This window comes from Coregonus clupeaformis, unplaced genomic scaffold, assembly GCF_020615455.1.
Source record: "Coregonus clupeaformis isolate EN_2021a unplaced genomic scaffold, ASM2061545v1 scaf0034, whole genome shotgun sequence".
Classification (NCBI taxonomy): domain Eukaryota; kingdom Metazoa; phylum Chordata; class Actinopteri; order Salmoniformes; family Salmonidae; genus Coregonus; species Coregonus clupeaformis.
Window position 1 is genome coordinate 238,840 of NW_025533489.1, and position 13,128 is coordinate 251,967.

At 44.8% G+C, this 13,128-nt stretch overlaps 1 pseudogene; it reads right to left on the reverse strand.

Annotated features, from left to right (window-relative positions):
- Window positions 1-9,007: 9,007 nt before the first annotated feature.
- LOC123483139 lies at window positions 9,008-12,962 on the reverse strand (annotated as a pseudogene).
- Window positions 12,963-13,128: the final 166 nt, after the last annotated feature.

Genomic DNA, 13,128 nt, shown 5'->3' on the forward strand with positions numbered 1-13,128 from the left:
TCAAGAACGCTCACTGTTACCTGATACACATACAGGTAATATTGTACCAGCCATTGATTGATTGATGGATGGATGGATGGATGGATGGATGGATGGATGGATGGATGAATTGATTGATGGATGGATGGATGGATGGATGGATGGATGGATGGATGGAATGATGGAGATGGATGGATGGATGGATGGATGGATGGATGAATTGATGGATGGATGGATGGATGGATGAATTGATGGATGGATGGATAAATTGATGGATGGATGGATGTTGGATGGATGGATGGATGGATGAATTGATGGATGGATGGATGGATGGATGAAGAGGATGGATGGAAAATGATGGATTGATGGATTGTTGGATGGATGGATGGATGGATGGATGGATGGATGGATGGATGGATGAATCGATGGATGGATGGATGAATTGATGGATGAATTGATGGATGGATGGATAAATTGATGGATTGATGGATTGTTGGATGGATGGATGGATGGATGGATGGATTGAAAATATCCTAATATTCAGAACAAATAAGGTGGTGTAGACAATCTCAATGTTCCAGTGAATAATATTTAAATACGGGAGTAATACCCATGGAAAGCAATAGCGACTGTGTCTTTTACACGTTGTGTAGGAGATGGTAGGTGTGAGGTCCAGAATGCTGCAGACCTGGAGGACATCATGAAGGATCCAGACAAAATAGACACCAACAGTACTCAGCACCTGAAGAACGGCAATGACCCATACAAGCACTTTGTAAGTTTGACTCTACACTTTGGGATACTCCCATTCTCACAGTAAATACAAACTATTTCCTGTTGAGGAGCTGTGAATGTTATTTTTGACAACGTAATCCATTTTTTTCCTTTCTTCCTCTTCCGTCTTCCATCTCTCTCAGGCCGCGGCCTTCTCCTCTCTTCTCTCTCCTGCTTGTCAGCCTGTCTATCCTTTTTTTCCGTGGACGCTGTTCACTTGTGGGGCCTGCTGGCCCTAGCTGTGCCCTCCTGCGCTTACACGGCTCCCTCTCTCTCCACTCCCCGTCAGAGTGAGTGAGTGATCTGTCAGTCAACCTTCGGCTTCCACTACTGCCTGGTGACACATTTAATCTCTCCCTCTATCCCTATAAAGCTGCACTCTCCTCACCCTCCTCTGTCTCTCCCCCTCTCTTCTGCCATCTGCCCTCCTTTCTGTGGGGGGATAGATCTGTTGCTCATTCCCGAGATAACGAGCCTTTTGAATAGAGTTCTTTGTGTTGCTTGGTGCTCTCAGTGAAGGATGAGGAGCCACTCGAGGCCCCACAGAGACTATAATGAGCGCTAATAGCTAACAGCGCTAACAGCGCTAAAAGCTCAGGACAGCTCAAACAGTAACTAGCCTCTGAAACTGCAACGCACCTGCCCTCTGGGTGGAGAAAAAGGGGGCTCTTTTGTATCAACGAGTTTCATTACGATGCCTTTTGTTACTATTCGAAATAGACACATCATTATTTGAAATGGGCAAGGCAAGACGTTTTCAGAGGAGATTATAAAAACTAAAGTGCAGATGGCAGAACTATTTGTGTCAGACCAATTTGTAGGCCATTTTGTGCTCATTTGATTGATTCCCACAGCCACAACCATATATAATGAGACAAGAGTGTCTATTTTGTAATCTATGCTAAAATAAATGCCCTACAGTATGTCGATTCCCTGTATGTTTGTGTGATCTCACACCAAAAAGCAGGTTGACGTTTATTGTCATGAATCTTGCCCTGGAGGCAGAACTGAGCCATTTCCGCTAGATGGGCCAGCTGCAAAGTCAAAATTGGCTATATCATAAAAATGTATGAAAAAAAATAAATAGCTTTTTTGGTCTTAATTTAAGGTTAGGGTTAGGCATTATGGTTAGCAGTGTGGTTAAGGTTAGGGTTAAGGTTAGGGTTTCAAATCAGATTTTATGTCTTTGTGGATGTGTCAGCTAGTGACCATACTGCAGAGCTGTCTCCAGGGCAAGATTAATGTAATGAATTGAAAAACCCTCATTCTCCATCACTGCTTCCCTATATGACCCTCCAGAAAGAGAGGATGACGATCTGGTCCTGGCACCCCTCGCCTCCCTCCAAGGCATGTTTGCTGCCCCCGCAGAAACTCATCCAGAAACGCTACGACAAACTACTGGACTATTGCAGCGCCTGGAGCGCTCTCCCTCCTCCTCCTCCTCCTCCTCCTCCTCCACGTCTTCAGCCTCTGCCTCTTCCTCCTCTCCATCGCCTGTATCAGAGGACCAGGTGAGGTCAACAAGGCCGGTTTGTCGCGATCATGTTACCTAGCAACAATTCCGTTATAACGATTTGAATGAACATTCCTAAATGTTATATTGAAGCTTCAAATAGCTCATTTTGAAGGGATGATAGCATTTTAACGACAGTATTAAAACAGAAAATTATTTTGCTATTGAGAGTTTAGTTTAGTGGTCTTTCAGCATTATAGCTGTTCTCATTAAAAACTGAAATATGTTGCTGTCCCAATAAATAAAACATAAATGTTGAATAAATAAGACAATTTCAGAATGCTATAAATGTCTTTGCTAAAAGAAAAATCTGTTACTACAGGGCCAGGTGGCGGGCGGCGGGACTACGAGCCCTCAATGCTCAGCTGGTGGAGGGAGCTGCAGAGATTCAACATGGCCGCCCATACTATCTTGTCCAACTGTGTCCTCTGCCTGGTGACTCTGCTCAAAGGCCTGATGGACACGGCCTGCCACCCACGCACCCTCCATCAGCAACTACCGTGAGGAAGGGAGGGGGGAGGGAGGGTGGAAGGGAGATGGAGGGAGGGAGAGAGAGGGACAGCAGAGGGTATCTGGGTGATAGGGGGGTTCATGTGGAGATTTGTTTGGTGAAATAGAGGGCTTACTTTATTTGAACAGCAAGATATTTTGTAGTGTGAAAGGGAAAGGGTTTGTGGTGGACATAGTGTGTTGTGAGTTGACGCTAAATACCATACATTGAAGTATGATAAAACGTTTTATTTGAAACTTGTGTTGTCTGTTTGTCAAGGCTCCTTTGTCCAACATCAGTGAAGTCCAAAGCAGCATCATGGATGAGCTCAACAACCTGACTGTCGTCAAGGACAACGCACAGACTCTAATAGAACGCAAAGTCAGCTTCGAGAAAACGAAGAAAAATTTTAGCTGTAAGTTTGGGAAGAAAAAAATACACGGTTGAAAGCTGGAAGGACTTGCCTCAATGTATCCCCCATTGTTACTACAGTATGTGATAAGCTAAGGTAATTAAACGCTAGCCTGGTCCCAGATCTGTTTATGCTATATAGCCAAACTCTTATTGTCGTTGTCATGCCAATGACCATAAGAGTTGGTAAGACAGCACAAACACATCTGGGAGCATCCTCACTGAGCCAGCTATCTGTAGGAATGCCAGTAGACCCCAGCATTACCCCACAGCCCCACCACCTATTCCAGGATGGGCTCCGTGAGGTTTTTAATTGAACCAATTAAAAGTCAATTAAAGAACAATGTTGGGGATATTATCGGAGCCAACAGACTCTGCCGAGCTCTCTGGGTTGTGATTAAATGGAGCGCTTTGGCAACCCCAGCGATACAGGTATCACTCCCCAAAGACAAGACACTTGTGTGTGTGTGTGTCTGATCAGCGCAAGACTCCTTTGGATCGGTTTCAACCACCTTCCCTCTTGAGACCCATCCCCATCCCCCACCAACCCAAGGGGGGCTCGTTAGCGATCATTCCCCCACTCCCCCTTTGGGACACTGATGACTCGGATCATATCACCCTAACTCCCTTCTCCCCCACCCCTCCACAGGTCCCAGAGATCCAGCGTCAGACAGAGGGCAACAGGGCCAGGCTGCTGGAGGAGTATCCAGCTGACAGGCTGTACCAGCTGAAGAGGAACTGTAACGGGTGTCAGGAGCAGGATGTCAGCCTGCTGGAGGGGGAGCTGGTGGGCCTGCTGAAGGACACAGACCCCCTGGGGAGCCGGGCCGCTGGCTGGTTGACACTGGCAGTAAGTTCATTGTCATAGGTTGGATTATGTGACGTGGCACTGTTGGATCTTCCTGTCTCATGTTGCAATAGGGGCTTAGTTATTGGATGTGTACCATTTTTTGTTAGGGCCGGACGATACCAGTATCGCGATACTGTTAGTGTTGTGGCAAGGAAACAAAACACAAAGCGGATTTAACTTCTTAAGGAAAACCCACCCTAATGTTGGAAACAAACATCATAATGTTGTCATCAACGGTCACATTTATTTATTTTACATACAGCAGGTTTTAAAGAACCAAAGAGCTTGATCTGCTTCCTGTTTTCATTTTTGCCATGAAACTAATATAGTGATACTGGTATCATCACAGCCCTAATGTTTTCTCTGTATGAGAACATTTTATTTGCACATTTCTATAAACTAGCGGTGATAGACCTCCCAAATAGAGGGATGTTTCATCCACTACTTCAACCGTTAAGGTCTATGTCATGTAGACATAATGCTCTGTTTATGTCCGTTGTACAGGTGTGTCTTGTGCAAAATGGCTACTGTAGTACACCATCCTACAGGTCTGATCTACATGACCTAACTCTAGACAAACATCCCCCTCACTACTGTGGAACTAAACTCCTAGCTCTTCTGTCCTGTGGTGTGTTTTGTAGATACCGTAGATACACATCTCACTTCCTGGTTACTAACCTACCTACAGCTGACAAGTCAGCCAGCCTGGTGGGGAAATTCCCAGAGGCTCTGACTGTGATGTCACAGTGATACCTAGAACAAACTAACCTCACCGACACGCCTGTGTCTCTCTCTCTCTCTAGAGAGTTGCTGCCTCACAACAAGGCCAACTCAAAAGAGTTTGTTACCATGTATTTTCCGCGCCGCGCGTCGTCTAGCGCTGAGTGCCTGCCAGTTGTTTGCGGCGAGCCGCCTTCGCTGTAAGCAGAGTTACTTAGAGTACAAAGCCTCTCCCTGGGGGGCATGAGAAACACAGGCTGAGGAGGAGAAAGAAGATGCCTGCTGCGCTTCTCTGTACTGCAGAATAACAAGGCTCAAATCAGCCAAGTTTTTGCGAGGAGTTGTAGAAAGGTTTGCGTGTGTGTGCATGTTGAAACTACTTCACATATTTATTTCATCCACTGGGACTACTAGTCTTCATAAGAAGCTGTTTATTATATGGTCGATATTAATGCTGCCAACGCAGTAAACAAAATTACCATTTCCCATTGCAACAATACTCCTGGTTTAAAGAAACCTTACTTTTATAGGCAGTTTATAGACCGTGCAATCAGACAATTCATTCTTTCATCCCCTTATTCGTTGACAGTGACACCGATCTCCCTGTGACTTACCCACAGTACAGCCAGTCTCACAAAGAACCCTATTCACATCCAACCCAACCACCTGTGCATTTGTTGAGCCTCCCTGCACCTAGCTCTCTCACAGACTTATTTTTCGTCTCTTATCTTTAACTCTGCATTGTTGGAAAAGGACCCGTAAGTAAGCATTTCACTGTTGGTCTACACCCGTTGTCTATGAAGCATGTGACAAATACAACCTGATTTGATTTGAATAGTAGCCTATATTATTTTATTTCAAATACTTTATCTGAATCAATGGAATAGTCCCTAAAAGTGAAAACAACGCCCATCTGGCAGTCCAGGCAGGCTGAAGCCCACACTAATCACAGCACCTGGAAGCACCTACTATTTGAACCCAGATATGTCTGACAGACACAAACATCCCTCTGTTCTCCTTCTCTCCCAGGTACCCAGGGCTACGTCTACTCATCCTTCCTGAAGCAGTACAACCCCAACAGGGATCAGGGTCGAACAGGTCAGGGTACAGGGACCACAGAGCCCCAGCAGTCCATCGTGGTGCTGGACGAGACCACAACCTCAGCCTGTTTGTGTCGGGCAGCGGGAGGAAAACAGCATACGGCGAAGCAGCATAAGAGCATGGGCAGCATACCTAACTTCAGCCTCTACAACACCTCCAGTACCTCGCTTGACAGCTGCTCCACCCCATCCAGCCTACAGGGGGGACACAGAGCCAGACGTCCGCCAGGATGTGGACACAGAGACAGACGACCAGCAGGTGGGGTAATGCTGGGTTAAAGAAGGGGTCGATTTGAACCCTTATGGTCCCTGCTCTCTATAAAGGCTCTGGTCAAAAGGAGTGCACTATGTAGCACAGGGTTCTTCAATTCCCGGTCCTGGAGGGCCAAAACACCTCTGTTTTTCATCCTCTCCTTCTAATCAGGGGCTAATTCAGACCTGGGACAAGTGTTTGGCCCTCCAGGACCGGAATTGAAGAACCCTGATGTAGCATAATCTTCTAATTCTGAATGCTGATTGGTTAAAACAGCATTCTAGCAGGTGTCTATTTCACAAGTTATCACCGCAAAATCTATGACGTTAAAATGCCTATTTACTCTGTTCCATCTGACTACGCAATCCACTGTCTCATCAGCCCAGCCAGGCAATTTATAAACTTCTATAATATGTGTCTACGTGACAGGTGCATTATGAAATGGAAGGACTGATCCTTGTTCAGTTGTCAGGGCTCACAGTAAGCAGAGGGCTTAGGTGTGCTTTTCAGTAGGCTTTACATTATGTCAACTATCTCAATAGAATGAATGGCAAACTCCATTCGCTGAACAACACCTCAAAATGGACTATTTGATATACAGGCTACATTGTAATTTACAAACAATAAATATCACATTGAAAGCAAAGCACAGGAAATACATAGATGACAAGCTAATCTAATAATCTACAAAAAGGAATTGACTAAGCAAGCAATGTATCTTTACTAGCTTATAGAAATGCCTGTAAAGGCCTCCTCAGAGCCATGGTATGACATATGAGCGTGGTTATTGCATGGAGAGCAGTAAAAAGTGAAGTGTGCTGGTTTATAGTGCAGATGATTCGAAAACCCACTCTGTTAGGCCTGGTGGAAGCCTTGGGGCGGTGTGTGTGTGTGTGTGTGTTTGTGTGTGTCTGTCTCTGATAGGTTTAGGGTCACACTTCCATCTCCCATAGAGATTATATGGAGTGAATAACATCTATACGACACCAGCGCTGTAACTCAACATTAGCCCCTTTAGCAGCCGCAGGGCAGGATCTGTTCTTACTATGTATTGGTTTGCTGCGACCGGGAGGACGCTTGACCTCCATCAGAATATGAGGCGGTTAATAGAGATTGTAAATGGATATTGGTGATGGTGGGTTTGGGACTACAGTGAGTTGTGATGGGATCGGTTTCTTCTTTTGTATGGATTAACAGTGCCACCGACTGGTGAATTATGGAAATACCACACTGAATTCAGTCGAGACTGTACAGCAAATTTTTCCACTGGAATCCGCTTTGCAATCGCAATTAACCAATACCTTGATACATTGTGGATTTTAAAGTTTCAACAGATTGCATTGCAAATGAATTTGAGTAAATAACTGTATGCCGGGGCACTTTGAAAAACTTTTGCCACACTTTTAGTTTGGGGTCTGATTCTGAGGAACATGAACCCAACATTTTCTCCACTACACCACACTACTTACTGTATCACCGGAGGCTGGTGGCACCTTAATTGAGGAGAACAGGCTCATTCTAATGACTGGAGCGGAATTAGTGGAATGGTATCAAATACATCAAACACATGTTTTCCAGGCGTTTGATGCCATTCCATTTGCTCCGTATACTGTATGTATGGTACAATAACTGCTGATCTAATCTTGAATGTTCTGTCTGTTTCTCCAGTTTTATGCGGTGTACGCATTCAAGGCGCGCTGTGACCAGGAGCTGACCTTGCAGAGTACCAGCACGTGAGGATCCTCAAGTTCAGCGACCTGGGAGGCAACAAGGACTGGTGGTTGGCCGAGGCCAATGGACAGAAGGGCTACGTCCCAGCCAACTACCTCAGCAAAATGTCATACGCATAAAGGAATAGATTGGGATTAAGAAGGCCCAATCCCAAATGGACTCCTAGCCCCTACAGGAAGGTTTCCCAGACACAGATTAAAGCCTAGTCTTGGACTAAAACACAATTTTAATGGAGACTCCCAAGGACTAGGCCAAATCTCTGTTCAGGAAACCGGCCCTATGCCCTTGTGGAGATTTGAGAGGATTTTATAGGTGTACCGTAGCAACATGGTGAAAATTCCGCCTAGCATATCAGGGTAAGGTAGATTTATTACCATATCCTCTCAAATCTCCACAGGTGTAGGGTCGATTTCGGATAGGGCTTAAATGTAACTGTCTGTGTCTATAAAAATATATATATTGACCAGAAAATGTAATTATCAAAAGATCATGGTTAAAATTATTGCATATTTGCAATTGAGAAAGCCACATTATGCACTAATAATGAAGCTATCATTGTGCTGAGCACTTAGTATTGCCACCTGCAGTGTTGATGAATTTATATTGTGAATGTGTGTTGTCCCAATGAAAATAATGATTTATTCTAATATCTAATATATGTCAAGCAAATATATTTTGAGATCATGCATTTTAGAGTTATACAGTTCCTCCATGTAATGTGTATATTTTATATGACTTATCAGTGATGAATAAAGAGTCTTTATCAGTGGTGCACGATCCTGTTCATCTGATGACCGCTGGCTGATGATCTCATGTCGCTTTTCAGACTTTCGTGATTTCAGGAGTTCTCACAAAAAACAAGACAATTCTACTATGTCATAAAAATAATACATTTAATTAAGTTTTGGCCCCCCAAAAAAAAATAATAATGTTAATTTAAATTTCTGTGATGTGGCGGAGTTTGGACAGAACGTAGAGGCATATTGTAGCCACTAACAACATCTCCAGCAGCATTTCATACATCATAATGAAATTCAAGTATTCAATTGGATTCGGTTATATCCACGTTACAGTTAATACAATGCTCTGGCACGCCCTCCCATTCATAACTTACACCTCAAACATCTTACTTACACACACTTCTCTTTCCTTCTCCTCCCTTCCCTCACTACTCCTCTCATTCCATTCATTTCTTCAGCTTCTTCTGCGCCGTTTTTTCTTCACCATCTGCAGGCGTTTCATGGCGTTGAGCTGAGACTCCTGGGACGTGGGCGCCTTGCCACCCGCTGGCGCTTCAGCCGCCGCCGACCCGTTACCGCTCCCATTCCCTCCTCCGTTGCCCCCAGACCCTCCGCCGCTCCCTCCCAGGCTGGGCTGAGACCCACTGGGGGAGGACCCAGGACTTGTCCCCCTCCCCCTGGTTCTCCCCACTGGAGGACCGGTTCAGGGTCTGCTTCCCCAGGGCCAGAGGTGGAGGAGGCTTCACCGAACCGTTTCCACCATCAGCGTTATTTCCATCCTCCTCCGGTCGCCATCTTGGAGCCGCCAGTCCTCCGCCCCGACTTAGAGCTGGTCAGGCCCGGAGAGTCCGGCAGGTTTCTGGCCAGCGGGGGTAGATGTGAGGAGGTCTTGCTACTTCCGATTGGCCCCTGAGGAGCCAGGTTTGGTGCTGGCGCCGGGGCCAGCGGAGGTCTTGGCCCCGAATGCAGCCCACCCTGTGAGGCCGCTGCCCGACTGCAAGGAGGAGCCGGTACTAGAGGGGTTGGCAGATACTGCTGCAGAAGCCTAGGAGGAGAGAAAGAAACAAGCGTTAGAGATGCAATACTCCAAGCACTTCCAAATGATTCTGATCCTTTCCCCCTAGGATAATGTCCAGGTATTACACACATGGTCTGTTTGCATGACAAAATATATACATTTTGTCTTTCGATTCAACCTAAATGTCCTCCATCTTTGAAAAGGCTATTGCACTGTATGCCATGTAATGTTGTATATTGTCTGGGAATTACATGATCAGGTTGCATTAGACAAGGTATATCTTATTGAAATATGTAATTTAACCTAAATATGACTTGTATTTCAAATATGCAGCTCTGAATTCTTAATGCTTACCTTCACCTCAGTTCGCTTTGAAGGCCTGAAAGGTGCTGGATGGTCGGGTTTGACCTTGAGTTCGGTTTCTTCACCAGAGGGTCCTTCACCACGGGGGGCTGCTGACACCACGGCTGGGGCCGGCTTCTGTGAAGGCTTCTGGGTCTTCTGGGCCTGGCAGGAACAACAACAACAGCATAAGAACCCATTCAATTGGGGTCATTTTTGGGAGTTCAGAACGTTCAGATAGAAATGTATTGTGTAGAAAAATATATGATTGTCCGTCAGTAAGGAATCGTGTCAGCTCTGTTCATTACATTTCTATCTGCAACGTTCAGAAGGTTTCAACTCACTGAATACACCCCTTGTTATAAGTATTGGTCACATGGTTTGACGCTCCCAAATGGCACCATATTCCATGTAGTGCACTACTTCTGGCCAGGGCACATAGGGATCTGGACAAAAGTAGTGCACTATGTAGGGAACAGGGTGCCATTTCAGACTCAGCCAGGATGACTTGGTCATTATCCATCTCTTACCATGCGTTTCATCTGCCGGGTGCAGCGGGCGCAGTACCAAACCAGGCGCGGGTCGTTGACGCCTTTGTCCGTCACCTGGGGCTTGTGGCAGTCCTGGTGGTAGAGGTTATGGCACTCCTGGCACTCCACCAGCTGGTTGCCCGACGTCACCGTCATCTGCCTGAGGTCATCAAAATGAGACTAATTGATTGATTTTATTTGTCAGTAAAAAATATACATATACTGTACATTACACACAGTACATACAGTCATTCATCACTGAAAGAGTTACAGGTAGTGTTCATTAGGCACCAAACGAAGAAAAAAAAGGACAAACAGGAAGAGACTAACTGGACTTTTTTGTTTTCAATTGCGAAATGATTGAATGTTTTGCGTGCCCTAATGAACACAACCCAGGTGACATTCAAAAAAGGTCCAGCACGTACCTGCAAACCACACAGGCCAGCCCCATCTCCATGGCGAAGTCGTCGGCGTTGGTCTCCGCGGCCGAGTTGGAGAAGTCAGGCAGGGGAATGTCTTTGAAGGGCTGGACTGTGACGGGGACGAGCGGTTCTCATGCTGCTTGGGCTCCAGGGAGGCTTCTTAGACGGTTCAGGTCCTTCACCTGGCTCTACCCTCACCTGGAAGACAACGGGAAGGTGCTGTAAGGGTTAATAAAGGTGTTATGAAGGTTTATAAAGTTGTTAGTGTAGGTGGTATGACAGTTTAAAGTTCTATGTCAACCTCAACAAATAATAGGGATTTCATATTAAAATGTTGACGTATGATCTCTAATGACGGTTTACATTCCATGTCATCTCGAAAAAACTGAAGATATGTCACACTGAACAAATGTCTCCAATTATGTATCCAATGTATAACATTATGTATGTACAATGGATAATTGTGTATGCATGTTTGGTTCTAGATTGTCTCAACAAAAGGAATGGAATTACTGGAATATGGATATGGAACGTCTCAAAATCCAATGTAATAACATTATGAATGACAAACGATTACACATCGTTTTTGTTGTTGTGTTTTCCATGATTTGCAGTATTGGTTTGGTTCTGGAACAAACTAGCCTAGATCATGAATGAATCCCTTTCCTCTACTCAGCCACAGCATCCATTCCATTTCCTACCTTTTCTGAAGGCCTCTTCTCCACCTCCTTCTTGCTCTTCTCTGAGCTGCTGGACTTGCTGCTGCTGCTGGATGAGGAGGAGGAGGAGCTGGAGGAGGACTTGTAGTCCTGTTTATTTATGCTCATCTTGGACACTGTCACCTTCGTCCCCTCCACCTCCTGTAGATGGACACAACATGGAAACACAAGGCTTCAGAGCTACTTCTCCAGGAAACAAATGTTGGGAGTGACTGAAAGAACTAGAGAGAAGCGGCAGCCTATAGTAGAAGAAGGGATGGCTGAAAGGACAATGAGTGACACGGGTAAAGCACAGGTGCCTAGATAAGGTTTCATATGTTACACCTCAATTATGTACGTCTATGGATTTCCTTTGGATTACTGACAAAAGCCCATTTGATGACATCATTAGAATATAATAGCACCAGCCTGTAAAATGATGACAACATCATGTTCTGAAGAGAGGTGAATGAATGCCATATAATATTATAATGATATATGCCATTTAGCAGACCCTTTTATCCTAAGCCACTTAGTCATGTGTTTTGTACGTATGGGTGGTCCCGGGAATCGAATCTACTATCCTGCTGTTGCAAGCACCATGCTCTACCAACTAAGCTACAGTAGTCCATACCTTCAGTGATGAGCGGTAAGACGAATCACTCCCTTTGCCAGATAGAGACTCGTCCAGCAGAGCTCTGAGTTTATCCACAGAGTCTTTGCTTTTTGAGTGCAGGTATCCCAGTCCCTTTAGGAAGACAGGGTCCAACTCCAGACTCACTGATGCAGCCATGATCACACTGAGCTGTAGATATAAAGAATATGTGGATATGTAGAATATGGCTTACACTTTGACTATAGGCCCCCCCTGTTTTTTAGCCTCATCCAGTTGATAAATACTAGCTAATTGGTCATCTGACAGCTAGTAAGTAACGTTAGTGATATTGGTGGCTGGCAAAGCTAGAAAATACAGAAAACATAACTAACTAGTTACTATTGACACAAAGGTCAACTGCTTCTACACTAACTTGCATGAACGTAATGTTAGGTAAGAAATACTGACTTGTAAGTGACTGTCAGCTTCTGAAGCTGTCCAGTTGGCTATCTAGCTTTATCAAGTAACTAACGTTAGCCTTGGTTGGGAAACCTGCTAGCTAGCTAAAGTAGCTAGCTAGCTAGTAAGCTAGCAAAGGTTAGTTGAGATTCATCATGTTTGATTACCTTACCTTACTCTCAAATATCTTTAACGTGTATTTCACACACTCATGTGGTTATTATGACACGTAAATATTTACAGTAACTTGACAAGTGGCATTTGAGCTACTGTAGCTGAAACAGCTTTATTTCCTTCTAGCGGCATTCTTGTCCACCCACTAAATACTCCGAAGAAACAAGCAAGCTAATTTGTTCCACGGACCTCGACAATTACCCGTAGCATATTTGGATTATCAAAACTATTCAAAATACGCCACTATAACTATATAGTGTATACATTATTTTATAATACAATGTTTACATTTAATTGTGGTATGTATTTACCACTGATCAGGTCGGTCT